The sequence below is a fragment of the Heptranchias perlo genome, chromosome 20 (genome assembly GCF_035084215.1).
Source record: "Heptranchias perlo isolate sHepPer1 chromosome 20, sHepPer1.hap1, whole genome shotgun sequence".
Lineage (NCBI taxonomy): Eukaryota > Metazoa > Chordata > Chondrichthyes > Hexanchiformes > Hexanchidae > Heptranchias > Heptranchias perlo.
This window is the reverse complement of record NC_090344.1, coordinates 4,336,296-4,350,209: the sequence shown is the minus strand read 5'-3', so window position 1 is coordinate 4,350,209 and position 13,914 is coordinate 4,336,296. Positions and strand designations below refer to the sequence as shown.

At 45.3% G+C, this 13,914-nt stretch overlaps 2 non-coding genes across 2 annotated transcripts; both read left to right on the top strand.

The window, feature by feature from the left end:
- Positions 1-6,555: 6,555 nt before the first annotated feature.
- Positions 6,556-6,627, top strand: trnac-gca (transfer RNA cysteine (anticodon GCA)). The gene has a single exon. It is a non-coding gene; the product is annotated as a tRNA-Cys (tRNA).
- Positions 6,628-10,349: 3,722 nt separating this feature from the next.
- On the top strand, positions 10,350-10,421 carry trnac-gca (transfer RNA cysteine (anticodon GCA)). The gene has a single exon. It is a non-coding gene; the product is annotated as a tRNA-Cys (tRNA).
- The last annotated feature ends 3,493 nt before the right edge of the window (positions 10,422-13,914 follow it).

Here is a 13,914-nt window from a genome sequence, read left to right as displayed (position 1 = left end):
ATCCAATTCCCTTTTGAAGGCCATGATTGAATCTGCCTCCATCAGCCCCTAGTGCAGTGCATTCCAGATCCTAACCACTCGCGGTGTAAAAAAGTGTCCTCATGTATTATGTACCGACGAGGATCCACAAACAAGTGTTCTTTCATTATTGGCCCGATTGTTCTTCTGTTTAGAGGAATATATTTCTACTGAACTCTATTGGTCTCCGTTTTAAATATTTACCTCTCCTGTTCTATCTCTTTGTCCGTCAACATTTATTGCAGTTTATCTTCCCTAGTTCCATTCTCATACGCTCAAAATGAGCTTTGTTCTAATCTATCACTTTGGTCCTTGCCTTACTTCTGTCTTTCTCAATCTTTTACGGTGGAGGAATTGAGGGAGGGAGTGACTGTGTGAGGATGTGAATGAGTGAGTTACTTAGTGAATGAGTCTGTAAGTGAGAGAGTGTGAATGTGAGTGAGTCTGTGAATGAGTGAGTGAGTGATTGAGTGAGTGTGAGATAGGGGCTGGGACGGCTAGCAGGATCAACGAAATCACAAAATGGAGACAGGCAGACAAGAGAGGTGTCGTTTCTGGATCTAGTCATGGCAAATAAAACGGATGAGAAAAGAAAAGTAATCGTAGGGGAACATGTCGGCACTAGCGATCATAACATAATAGGGATTAAAAGAATGATGGTGGAAGAGGGCCAGAAGTCTGTCATCAGCACTTGCTGCCTTCATTTTACGGTCAAAGATAGCCTTTCAGCATTTTCCACTTTTATTTCATGGACAATTCACACTTTGAACACTCACAGCTTCTTATTTCATGGCCAGGATATGAATTCTGCAATTTACACGCTTTTCCATTCATTAAGACACACTTCTGTTCCGTAACCTGTAACTGAATATATTGACTTGACACGTGTTACAGTCACTTCACACACTATCTCCTCCTGTTGACACTTGCCTAATGCCTGCTGGATGCGTATTTATTACATTGATGCGATATTCTGTACAGTTACATATATGGCACTGAGAAACGGCCCATTGAACCTAGTGTTTCTTGTGTTGACTGCAACGATCTAAAGAGCTTGGGACAGAGAACAGTGAGAGAGCATTTAACCGCAGCTGGAGAAAACTCTGGTTCAAATTCAGGTGTCGTTTGTCTGGTGCTTCTATTTCCACGTTCTGTGGTCAGGATGTGTTCATTGAAGCTCAGTGACAAGGCTTACCATGTCTGGTTGTGCATCGCATCTGTGCACAATAGTGTGACTCTTTTCATTCATGAAACATTTTTGATTGTTGTAGTTATTTGTCTCCCAGAATAAATGATGGCGTTTCATTTCAGCATGGCGATATCAATATTGATGATGACCAGGTACTGAGCTCCATTACCTTGTGTGTGCAAAAAAACCGCCTAGGTGTGTGGGTTTAGCTCGGTAGTATAGCATTTGATTGGCGATCAAGCGGTCTTTTATTCAACTTCAGGCGCCCCCTCTATCTTTAAAATGTTTTCTCCAGAGAGTCATACAGTAAGTCTGTTCCTGCAGTTGCAGGTTTGTTATTTACGTTGAGTTGCATTGAGTCTACAGCAGGCCATTTGGCTCAAGTGTTCTATGTCAGCCTCCAGACTCGTTCATCTAAAACTCCCCATCCAGCTTCCATTCCTTTCTCCTTCGTGTGCTAAGTTAGTTTCCCCTTAAATGCATCGAAGTTATTTAACTCAACTATTCCATTTGATAGCCTTTTCAACATTCTTACAACCCTTTGGGTAAGGAAGTTTCTTCTGAATTCCTTTGTGGATTTATTAGATTATCTGATATTGATAACCTCCAGTAATGGACTCCCCACAAGTGGAAACATTTTCTCTACGTTTACCCTATCTTATGTATCCCCTAGTGGTCCTAATAATCTGGCAAGTATACTTTTGTTATTGATGTGTCTGTCGAATAATTTTCTATTTCATTTTATATTCCTTAAGAATTAATTTCCTTGTTTCTCATCGCTTTCTGAATTGTTTTTTGACATCCATCCAAACCTCTTCCTGTTCCCTTTTGCCCCAAACCTCTTTCTATTCCCTTTTGCCTGACCAATCCCCCAGAGTCTGACCCCGCCCTCGGCGTCTGACTCCAAACCCAGAGACTGGACTTCTACCCCAGATTCGGACCCCGCTCCTCGCGTCTGACGCCTGCCCCAGAGTCTAACCCCTCCATAGAGTTTGACTCCACCTACAGAGTCTAACTCCTCCACCAGAGCCTGATAACTCATTCAGAGCCTGAGTCCTCCTCCAGACACTGACTCCTCCCCCAGAGCCTGAATCCTCCCCCACAGTCTGACTCCTCCCAATGACTCAGTTTGCTTGACTTTGATCAGTCACTGTGCAGACGTAGAATTATAGAATCAATGATTGGTTACAGCACAGAAGGAAGCCATTTGGCCCATCGAGCCCGTGCCGGCTCTTTGTAAGGGCAATGCAGTTAGTCCCATTCCCCCGCTCTTTCCCCGTAGCCCTGCAATTTTAATCCCTTCAAGTGTTTATCCAATTACCTTTCTGAAAGCTGCAATTGAATCTGCATCCACTGTCCGAATGAGGCAGCGCATTCCAGATCATAAACACTTTCCTTAAAATAAATAATGGCTTTAATAAGGTGGACTGGGGTGGAGGAAATGTTTCCATCATGTGGGGAAGACCAGAACGAGAGGTCATCGCAAAAGATGGTCACCAGTGTGGTGAGAATGTGGAACTCGCCATCAGGAGGAGAAGTCGGAGCAAACAGGACAGATGGGTGAAAGGGAAGATGGATGAGCACAGGTTGGGGGACAGTGACGGAAGGGGAGTGTGATTGGGTGAGATGAAGTGTGGAGGGAGGATGCTCGTGTGGAGCATCAACAGCGGCATTGACCAAAGGAGATGAGTGGCCTGCTTCCCTGCTGTAGACTCGATAAAAACATCAATTCTGTTGTTGCAGGGAAGGACGGACTGAGTGTCTGATTCCCGAGATAAGAATTTAAAAGGAGGAAACTGGATTTGAACCAGAGACCTCTTTATCTGCCGTTAAATGCTCGGTGATGATTTCGTGCACACACAAGGTAACGGAGCTCAGTATCTGGCAGTCACCATTGTTGATATAACCAACCTGAACAGAAGCTTCATCAGTTATTCTGGGAGACAAATAACTATGACAATCAGAATGTTTCCTGAATGCAGTGAGTCACACTATTGTGTATAGGTGCGATGCACAACCCAACATGGAAAGCCTTGTGACTAAGCTTCAGTGAACACATCCTCACCACAGAACGCGGAACAAGAAGCACCAGCCAAACGAAACCTGAATTTCAACCAGAGGTTTCTCCAGCTGCAGTCAAATGCAATCTCACTGTGCTCTGCCCCAGCGGCCAACACAAGAAACAGCAGGTTTAATGTGCAGTTTCACAATATCATGCTCTGTCTGCCATATATGGAAGTGTACTGAATATCGCATCAATGTAATAAATAATCGTCCATCAGGTATTAGGCAAGTGTGGACAGGATGAGACAGTGTGTGAAGTGACTGTAAGTTGTTTGAAGTCAATACATTCCATTGCAGGTTGCGGAACAGAAGTGGGCCTTAATGAATGGAAAAGTGTGTAACATGCAGAATTCACAACCTGGCCATGAAATAGGAGGCTGTGAGTGTCCAAAGTGTGAATCCTCCAGGAAAAGAAAGTGGAAAATTCTGAAAAGTCTCATTTTTTCCGTCAGATGGAGGCAAAAATTGGTGGCGACAGGCTTGTGGCCGTCTTTCTCAATCATTATTCGAAACTTCGTTATGTTATGATCGCTATTGCCTAGATGTTCCCCGAAACTGACATTTCTTATCTCCTCCGTTTCAGTTCCCATTACTAGATGCAGCAGTGATTCCTCTCTTGTCTGCCTGTCTCTGTTTTATCATTTCATCGCTTCAGCCTGCTCTCCCTGCCTCCCTCTCGCATTCAATCACTCAAACACTCACTCATTCACACACTAACTCATTCACTGTCTCACTCCCACAATCCCTCTACCCGAAGAGATTGAGAAAGTCATTAGTAAGACAAAGTAATAGATTGGAACAAAGCTAATTTTCAGCGGATGAGATTGGAACTACGTTAAATAAACTGTTAAACATTTTGACAGACAAAGAGATGGAACAGCAGAGGCAAATATTGAAAACGGAAATCAATAGAGTTTAGCAGAAATATATTCCTCAAAAAACAAACTAGTCAATATTGAAACACCATTGGGTTGCCCATCCCCATCTGTAGACAATACATAAAATAATAAAATTACACAATATTATAAAAAGGATATCGAGGCATTGGAGAAGGTGCGTAAAAGATTTACTGGGATGATACCAGAACTGAGATGAGACATCTATCAGGAAAGATTGAACAGGCTGGGGCTCCTTTCTCTAGAAAAGAGAAGGCTTAGGGGTGACCTGATCGAGGTCTTTAAGATTATAAACATTTTAGACACAGAGAAAATGTTTCCACTTGTTGGGGAGTCCAAAAGCATAGGTCATCAATATAAGATCGTCACTGATAAATCCAATAGGGAATTCAGGAGAAACTTATTTTCCCAGCGAGCGGTGAGAATGTGGAACTCGCTACCACAAGGAATAGTTGAGGGGAATATTGTAGATGCATTTTAGTGGAAGCTGGATTATCATATGGGAGAGAAATGAATCGAAGGATATGATGATGGGGTCAGATGAAGTAGGGAGGGAGGAGGCTATTGTGGAGCATCAGTGTCAGCTTAGACCAGGTGGGCCGAGTGGCCTGTTTCTCTGCTGTCGACTCAATTTTGCTCAACATAAACAACAAACCTGCAGCTGCAGGGAAGGTAGACCGACGGAATGACTCCCAACAGGATGCAGTTAAAAAAGGGAGAGTGGATATCTGGATTTGCACCAACGACATCATGATTTGCAGTTAAATGCTCTACCACTGAGCGACACCCCCACATCTGTGATGATTTCTTGCTCACAAAACGTAACGGAGCTCAGTACCTGGCAGTCAGCAATGTTAATATAACCAACCTGAAAAGAAGCTTCATCAGTTTGTAAGTGCACCAAATCATCACAGATGTCAAGGTGTGGCTCAGTGTTAGAGCATATAACTGCAGATTACAAGATTTTCGGTTCAAATCCAAACGCCTCCTTGCACCTTTTACTTCTTACCTTGGGAACCGTGCACTCAGTCTGCCTTCACTGCAGCAGTAAAATTGTTGTTTACATCGAGTCGACAGCAGGGAAACAGGCCGACTCGTTTGGTTTCTGCCATCGTTGATGCTCCACACAAGCATCCTCCCACCCGACTTCATCTCACGCGATCTCCCTCCCCTTCCGTTCTTTTCTCCCTCGTCTGCTGCTCCGGCGAAGAAACATAGAAAATAGGAGCATATTCGGCCCTTCGAGCCTGCTCTGCCATTCAATATGACCATGGCTGATCCTCTATCTCAATATCATATTCCCGCTCTCTCCACATACCCCTTGATGCCTTCAGTGTCTTGAAATCGATCTCTCTCATTCTTCAAATTATTCAGTGATTTGGCCTCCACAGCCTTCTGTGGTAGAGAATTCCACAGGTTCACCACCGTCTGAGTGAAGAAATTTCTCCTCATCTCAGTCCTAAATGTCCTACCCCGGACCTGTGACCCCTTGTTCTGGACCCCTCGGCCAGCGGAAACATCCTCCAAGCATCCAATCCGTCTCGTCCTGTCAGAATTTTTTTGTTTCAATGAGATCAGCTCTCATTCTTCTAAATTCGAGTGAATACAGGCCGAGTCAACCCAATCTCTCCTCTTCAGGGTCAGGCCCTGAGGGCGGAGTCAGATACAGGGGCGGGTTCACTTTCTGGGGGAAGAGTCAGATTATCGGGTCGGGGTGGGTGTCTGGCTCTGAGGCAGGATTAAAGCTCTGGGGAAGAGTCAGGCTCTGGGGGAGGAGTCAGTCTCTGTAGGCGGAATCAGGCTCTGGGGGAACAGTCAGACTCGGGGGAGGGGACCGACTCTGAGGGAGGAGTAAGGCTCTGGGGAGGAGTTAGACTCTGAGGGAGGAGTAAGGCTCTGAGGGAGGACTCAGACGCTGTGGAGGTGTCCGGCTCTTCGGGCGGAGTCAGTCATTGAGGGAGGAGTCAGTCATTGGGGGAGGAGTCAGTCATTGGGGGAGGAGTCAGGCTCTGGGACAGTGGTCAGACTCGGTGTCGGGTCAGACTCTGGGGGAGGTGTCAGATTCTGGGGCAAGGTTCAGACTCTGGGGGAGGAGTCCGACTCTGGAGGTAGGGTCAGACTCTGGGGGAAGGGTCAGACTCTGGGGCAGAGGTCAAAGGCTGGGGGAGGGGATCCGACACTGAGTGCCGTGTCAGATTCTGAGGGCGGAGGCAGACTCGAAGGGAAGAGTTAGATTCTGAGGGACGGGTCAGGCTCTGGAGGTGGAGTCATATTCTTGCCTATCAGAATAACTCATGAAGGTTCTTTTCAGAATGGTGCGATCAATGTTGATGATGGCCAGGTGCTAGACTCCATTGACTTGTGTGTGCTAACGATTCATGTAGATGTGGGGGTGTAGCTCAGCGGTAGAGCATTTGACTGCAGATCAAGAGGTCTTTGGTTCAAATCCAAGCGCCCCCTCTATCGTTTAATTGTTCCCTGTCGGAAGTCATGCAGTCAGTCTGTTCCTGCAGCTGCAGGATTGTTGTTCACATTGAGTCCACAGTTGGCCATTTTGCCCACTTGTTCGATGCCAGCGTCCATTCTCCACACAGGCCCTCTTCCTCCCTCGTTCATCGAACCCTTCCATTCCCGTCCCCTCTCGACTTTGAGGGAGTGCCAGAGAGAGATTAATCACCTTCTTAAATATTTCCCACTCCTGTTCTATCTCTTTGTCAATTTTTTTCAACTTCCCCAGTTCTATTCTAATCCGTTCAAAATTAGTTTGTTTCAAATCAATTACTTTGTTATTTGTCTTACTTAAGTATTTCTAAATATTTTACTACGGAGGGATTGAGGGAGGGAGGGAGTGAGTGAGTTCGTGAGCGTTTGAGTGAATGAATGAGTGAAAGCGAGAGGGTGACGGACAGAGCAGGCAGGAACGATGTAATGATAAAAGGGAGACAGGTGGGCAAGAGAGGAATCACTGCTTGATCCAATAATGGAAAATGAAACGGTGCAGGTAAGAGAAGTAAGTATAGGAGAATAGCCAGGCATAAACGGCAAGATTTAAAATAATGATTGATAAACACGGCCACAAGCCTGTGGCCAGCAATTTCTATTCGAATCCGGAGGGTCAAACAGAGGCTTTTGAGCATTGTCCACTTTGGACATTCACGGTCTCTTATTTCATGGTTAGGATGTGAATTCTGCAATTGAGACACTTTTCCATTTGATAAACCAACTTCTCTTCCGTAACCTGTAACTGAATATTTTGACTTAACACATGTTACAGTCGCTTCACACACTATCTCCTCCTGTCCACACTTGCCTAATACCTGCTGGAAGCTTATTTATTAAACTGATGCGATATTCTGTACACTTTCATATATGGCACTGAGAGCATGATCTTGTGAAACTGCACATTGAACCTGTTGTTTCTTGTGTTGACTGTAACAATCTACAGAGCTAGGGGCAGAGCAGAGTGTGAGAGCACTTGACAGCTGCTGGAGAAAAATCTGGTTGAAATTCAGGTGTCCTTTGTCTGGTGCGTCCAGACCAACGTTCTGTGGTAAGGATGTGTTCACTGAAGTCTGAGGCAGAGAGTGAGTGTGTGAGTGAGTGAGGGAGGGAGGGAGGGAGTGAGGGAAGGAGGTAATGAGAGATGGAAAGAGTGAGTGAATTAGCGTGTTCGTGAGTGTGCGAGTGACTGAATGAGTGAGAGCGAGAGGGAGGCAGGGAGAGCAGGCAGGAGTGATAAAACTACAAAAGAGAGACAGGCAGACAAGAGAGGAATCACTGCTGGATCTAGTAATGGGAAATGAAACGGAGGAGATCGGAGAAGTAAGTGTAGGCGAATATCGAGGCACTAGTGATAAGGTTTAAAATAATAATTGAGAAAGACGGCCACAAGCCTATTGCCAGCACTCTCTGCGAGCATCCGAGGGCCAAGTGGAGGCTTTCAGCATTTTCCACATTTATTTCCTGGCGACGTCACACTTTCGACACTCACAGCTTCTTATTTCATGGCCAGGATGCAATTTACACACTTTCCCTTTCTTTAAGTCCCACTTCTGTTCCGTAACCTGTAAATGAATCTATTGACTTAACAAATATTACAGTCACTTAACACACTATCTCCTCCTGTCCGCTCTTGCCAAATGCCTGCTGGATGTTTATTTATTACATTGATTCGATATTCTGTACACTTACATATATGGCACTGAGAGCATGATCTTGTGAATCTGCACATTGAACCTGTTGTTTCTTGTGTTGACTGTAACGATCTACAGAATTGGGGCAGAGCACAGTGAGAAAGCACTTGACAGCTGCTGGAGAAATATCTGGTTGAAATGCAGGTGTCGTTTTTCTGGTGCTTCCAGTTCCGCCTTCTGTGGTGAGGATGTGTTCACTGAAGTTTAGTGACAAGGCTTTCCATGTTGGGTTGTGCATCGCATCTGTGCACAATATTGTGACTCACTCCGATCATGAATCATTTCTGATTGCTGTAATTATTTGTCTCCCAGAATAACTGATGAAGCTTCTTTTCAGTTTGGTTCTCACTTCAGTGATGACTGCCAGGGACTGAACTCCGTTGCATTACTTCATCCGTGGACGATATCAGTGGGTGCATTGCTTAATTGCGTTGTTTCATTGTAAATCAAGAGATCGCTCGTTTAAATCCCGATACTCCCTCTTCTTTCTAAATGATTTTGTGATTCATACAGTAAGTCTGAATTCCCTGTAGCAGCAGGATTGTTGTTTACATTGAAGCTTCAGCAGAGAAACAGGTTAGCTATCTCGATTGGTCAATTCCGGTATTTATGCACCACATGAGTCACCTCCTGCCCTATTTCATCTCGTTCTATCAGCTACACATTCCTTTCTCTTTCATCTCTTCATCGAGCTTCCCTTTTAAAGCATCTATGCCATTTGCCTCAATTATTCCTTTTGGTGGCGAGTTCCACATTCTTACCGCCCTTTGGGTAAAGAAGATTCTCCTGAATTCCCTCACAAATGGAAACGTTTTTTCTGCGTCTACCCTATCGAGCCCTTTCATAATCTTAAAGACCTCTATCAGGTCACCTTTTCCAGAGAAAAGAGCTCCAACCTGTTTAGTCCTCCTGAGAAGTATATGCTCCGAGTTCTATTATCATCCTTGTGAATCTTTGTTTCAGCTTTGCCAATTCCTCTTTATTCTTCTTAAAATCTGGAGACCAGAATTGTTCACGTTACTCCAAGTGTGGTTTCCTTTTTCACTTCACCTCTGAACTTTCCATTCTCAGCCTGGTTCCCACTTGTATTATCAACCTGACATCTGCCATACGGCCACTTCCTCTGCTTCATTTTATTCTCTATCTCCTTCGTCATCCAGAGAGCTCTGGCTTTAGTTGCCCTACCTTTTCCTCTTGTGGGAATGTACACAGACTGTACCCGAACAATCTCCTCTTCAAAAGCCGCTCTTTGCTCGATTACAGTTTTGATTCCATTTTACCAGGGCCGGATCAGTTCTCAATCCTCTGTAATTGACCCTCTTCCAATTAAGTATTTTTACTCTAGATTAATCCTTCTCCTTTTCCATTGTTATTCTAATCCTTATGATACTCTGTTCGCTGTTCCCGAAATGCTCCCCCAAGGACATTTGCTCCACATTAACTATCTCAATCACTGGAACCAGGTTCAGCATTGCCTCCTAACTAATAGGTTACAGTTGCTTCACACACTAGCTCCTCCTGCCACACTTGCCAAATGCCTGCTGGATGCATCTTTATTATATTCTGTACACTTACATATATGGCACTGATAGCATGAACTTGGAAAACCACGCATTGAACCTGGCACTGCATTTGTTGACTGCAAGTATCTAAAGAGCTGGGGGCAGAGCACAGTGACAGAGGATTTAAAGCAGCTGAAGACCTCTGCTTGAAATTCTGATGTTGTTTGGCTGGTGCTTCGAGTTCCGCGTTCTGTGGTGAGGATATATTCAATGAAGCCGAGAGACAAGGCGTTCCAAGTTGGGTTGTGCATCGCATCTGTACACAATAGTGTGACTCACTCCGTTCATGATTAATTTCTGATTGGTGTCATTATTTGTCTCCCAGAATAACTGATGAAGCTTCTTTTCATGTTGGTGATATCAACATTTGTGACTGCCAGCTACTGAGCTCCATTACATTGTGCGTGCAAGAATGATCAACAGATGTGGGGGTGTAGCTCAGTGGTAGAGCATTTGACTGCAGATCAAGAGGTCTCTGGTACAAATCCAGGCGCCCCCTTTGCACATTCTCAGAGCTTCTTTTGGGGACTCAGAAAATCAGTAATCTGTCGCTGTCGTTGTTCATATTGACCCTCCGGAGGGTCGCTGCCCTCAGCTGGACATGTATGCTCAAGCTGTCAGGAAATGCGTCAATGCCAGATTCATCAGCCGCACTCAGAAGACAGTCCAGAATGTCACCCGAGCACAACGCAACGCCATCAACGCTCTCAAGACCAACCGCAACATCGTCATCAAACCAGCGGACAAAGGAGGAGCCATAGTCATACAGAACAGAACAGACGATTGCAAAGAAGCATACCGACAACTGGACAACCAGGAACACGACAGACGGTTACCCGCAGATCCGACCAAAGAACACACCCACCAGCTCAACAAACTGATCAAGACCTTCGATCCAGACCTTCAAAGCATCCTCCTCACTCTCATCCCACGTACTCCCCGCGTGGGAGACTTCAACTGCCTCCCAAAGATACACAAAGCCAACACACCCGGACGATCATCGTATCAGGCAACGGAACCCTGTGTGAGAACCTCTCTGGATACATCGAGGGCATCCTGAAACCCATCGTGCAGGGAACCCCCAGCTTCTGTCGTGACACTACAGACTTCCTACAAAAACTCAGTACCCACGGACCAGTTGAACCAGGAACACTTCTCACCACGATGGACGTCTCGGCACTATACACCAGTATCCCCCACGATGACGGCATCGCTGCGACAGCATCAATACTCAACACCAACAACAGCCAATCTCCGGAAGCCATCCTACAACTCATCCGCTTCATCCTGGATCACAATGTCTTCACCTTCGATAACCAGTTCTTTACCCAAACACACGGAACAGCCATGGGGACCAAATTCGCACCCCAATACGCCAACATTTTCATGCACAAGATCGAGCAGGACTTCTTCACTGCACAAGACCTCCAACCAACACTATACACCTGATACATCGACGACATTTTCTTTCTATGGACCCACGGCAAGGAATCACTAAAGAGACTACACGATAACATCAACAAGTTCCATCCCACCATCAAGCTCACCATGGACTACTCCTCAGAATCAGTTTCTTTCTTGGACACACGAATCTCCATCAAAGACGGGCACCTCAGCACCTCACTCTACCGCAAGCCCACGGACAACCTCACGATGCTCCACTTTTCCAGCTTCCACCCTAACCACGTCAAAGAGGCCATCCCCTATGGACAGGCCCTGCGAATACACAGGGTCTGCTCAGACGAGGAGGAACGCGATGGACACCTACAGACGCTGAAAGACGCCCTAGTAAGAACGGGATATGACGCTCGACTCATCGATCGACAGTTCCGACGGGCCACAGCAAAAAATCGCATAGACCTCCTCAGGAGACGAACACGGGACGCAACCAACAGAGTACCCTTTGTCGTCCAGTCCTTCCCCGGAGCGGAGAAACTACGCCATGTTCTCCGCAGCCTTCAACATGTCATCAATGAGGACAAACACCTCGCTATGGCCATCCCCACACCTCCACTACTCGCCTTTAAACAGCCACCCAACCTCAAACAGACCATCGTTCGCAGCAAATTATCCAGCTTTCAAGAGAACAGCGTCCGCGACACCACACAACCCTGCCACGGTAACCTCTGCAAGACATGCCAGATCATCGACACAGATACCACCATCACACGAGAGGACACCACCCACCAGGTGCATGGTTCATACTCCTGTGACTCGGCCAACGTTGTCTACCTCATACGTTGTAGGAAAGGATGCCCCAGAGCATGGTACATTGGCGAGACCATGCAGACACTGTGACAACGGATGAACGGACACCGGGCAACAATCGCCAAACAGGAGGGTTCCCTCCCAGTCGGGGAACACTTCAGCAGTCATGGACATTCATCCACCGACCTTCGGGTAAGCGTTCTCCAAGGCGGCCTTCGAGACACACGACAACGCAAAATCGTCGAGCAGAAATTGATAGCCAAGTTCCGCACCCATGAGGACGGCCTCAACCGGGATCTTGGGTTCATGTCACGCTACACGTTACCCCACCAGCGAACAAATGTTATCTGTTTTTAATATAATGGGTCATTTGCTGGCTTTCTCTGCCTTCCGGATGTTTCTGCCTCTCTCTGTTTTTTTTTCCTGTTTGTTTTTTTGTTGAATGTGTATTCGGGGGTTCTGCAGGTGACACCTCTCTGTCTGAACACGGTGATTGCCTTGGCAACGGGCAGTTGCAGGGGCATTCTGTAAACACCATGTGGAGTTCTATATGTATAAATGCGTAGGCTTCGAGGAGCTCCTGAACATTTACCTGAGGAAGGAGGAAGCCTCCGAAAGCTTGTGAATTTAAAATTAAATTGCTGGACTATAACTTGGTGTTGTAAAATTGTTTACAGTTGTTCATATTGAGTTTGCAGCACAGATTCAGGCCTTTTGACCCAACGGGACTGTGCCAGCCTTTATGCTTCACACAAGACACATCCCTCCCTACTTCATTTGCCCCCATCCGCACACTCTTCCATTCCTTTCGCCCCGTGTGTTTATATAGTTTGCCATTTCATGTATCGATGTTATTTGCCTCAACTGCTCCTTAAGGTAGCGAATTCCACATTCTTGCAACTCTTTGGTAAAGAAGTTTCCCATGAATTCTCTATTGGATTTATCAGTGACTATCTTATATTGATAACCGATAGATTTAGAGTCCCCTACGAGTGGAAACATTTTCTCTCCGTCGACCCAATCAAACCCTTTCATTATCCAAAGACCTCCATCATTTCAGCCATCAGCCTGTTAAATCTATCCTGACAGGTATTATCTTTCAGTTCTGGCATCATCATTATTTTCACCTTCGCCAATTCCTCGATATCCTTTTGATATTAGGGAGACCAGAAGTGTTCACAGTGCTCCAAGTGTGGATTAACCAAGGATCTCGGACTACAGGTACACAAATCACTAAAAGTAGTGACGACATAAAAAAAACAAGCCAAGCACTGGGGTTCATTTCCAGGGGGATAGAATTGAAAAGCGGAGAAGTTATGTTAAGCATGTATAGTCTCCCTGATAAATACTGAGACAAAGTAACTATTCAATATTCCAGCCATTTCACTGTTATTACCTCTGAGGATATCTTGTGTATCCCTTGTTGGCCCTATCCCTATCCTGATGTTATTGACATTTCAGTGCAATAATTGACTATTTCTTGATAATTTAATTTTGTATTTCCTTTCTTCTTTCCTGATTGCTTGTTGGCATCCTTCCTAACGTCTTCATTTTCCCCTTTATCATCATTTCATTTATTGTCCATTTAGTTAGAATATGCATTTGTTCAATTTCAATTTTACCCTTATCTCTTTATTCATCCACAATGTTTCATTATTGACTATTTGTTGTTTTTTTCTTAGAGGAATGTGTTTCTCTTGAACTCTATTGATCACCGTTTTAAATATTTCCCAAAACCTGTTCTATATCTTTGTCAAGATTTTTTCCAAGTTCACCTTCCCAGG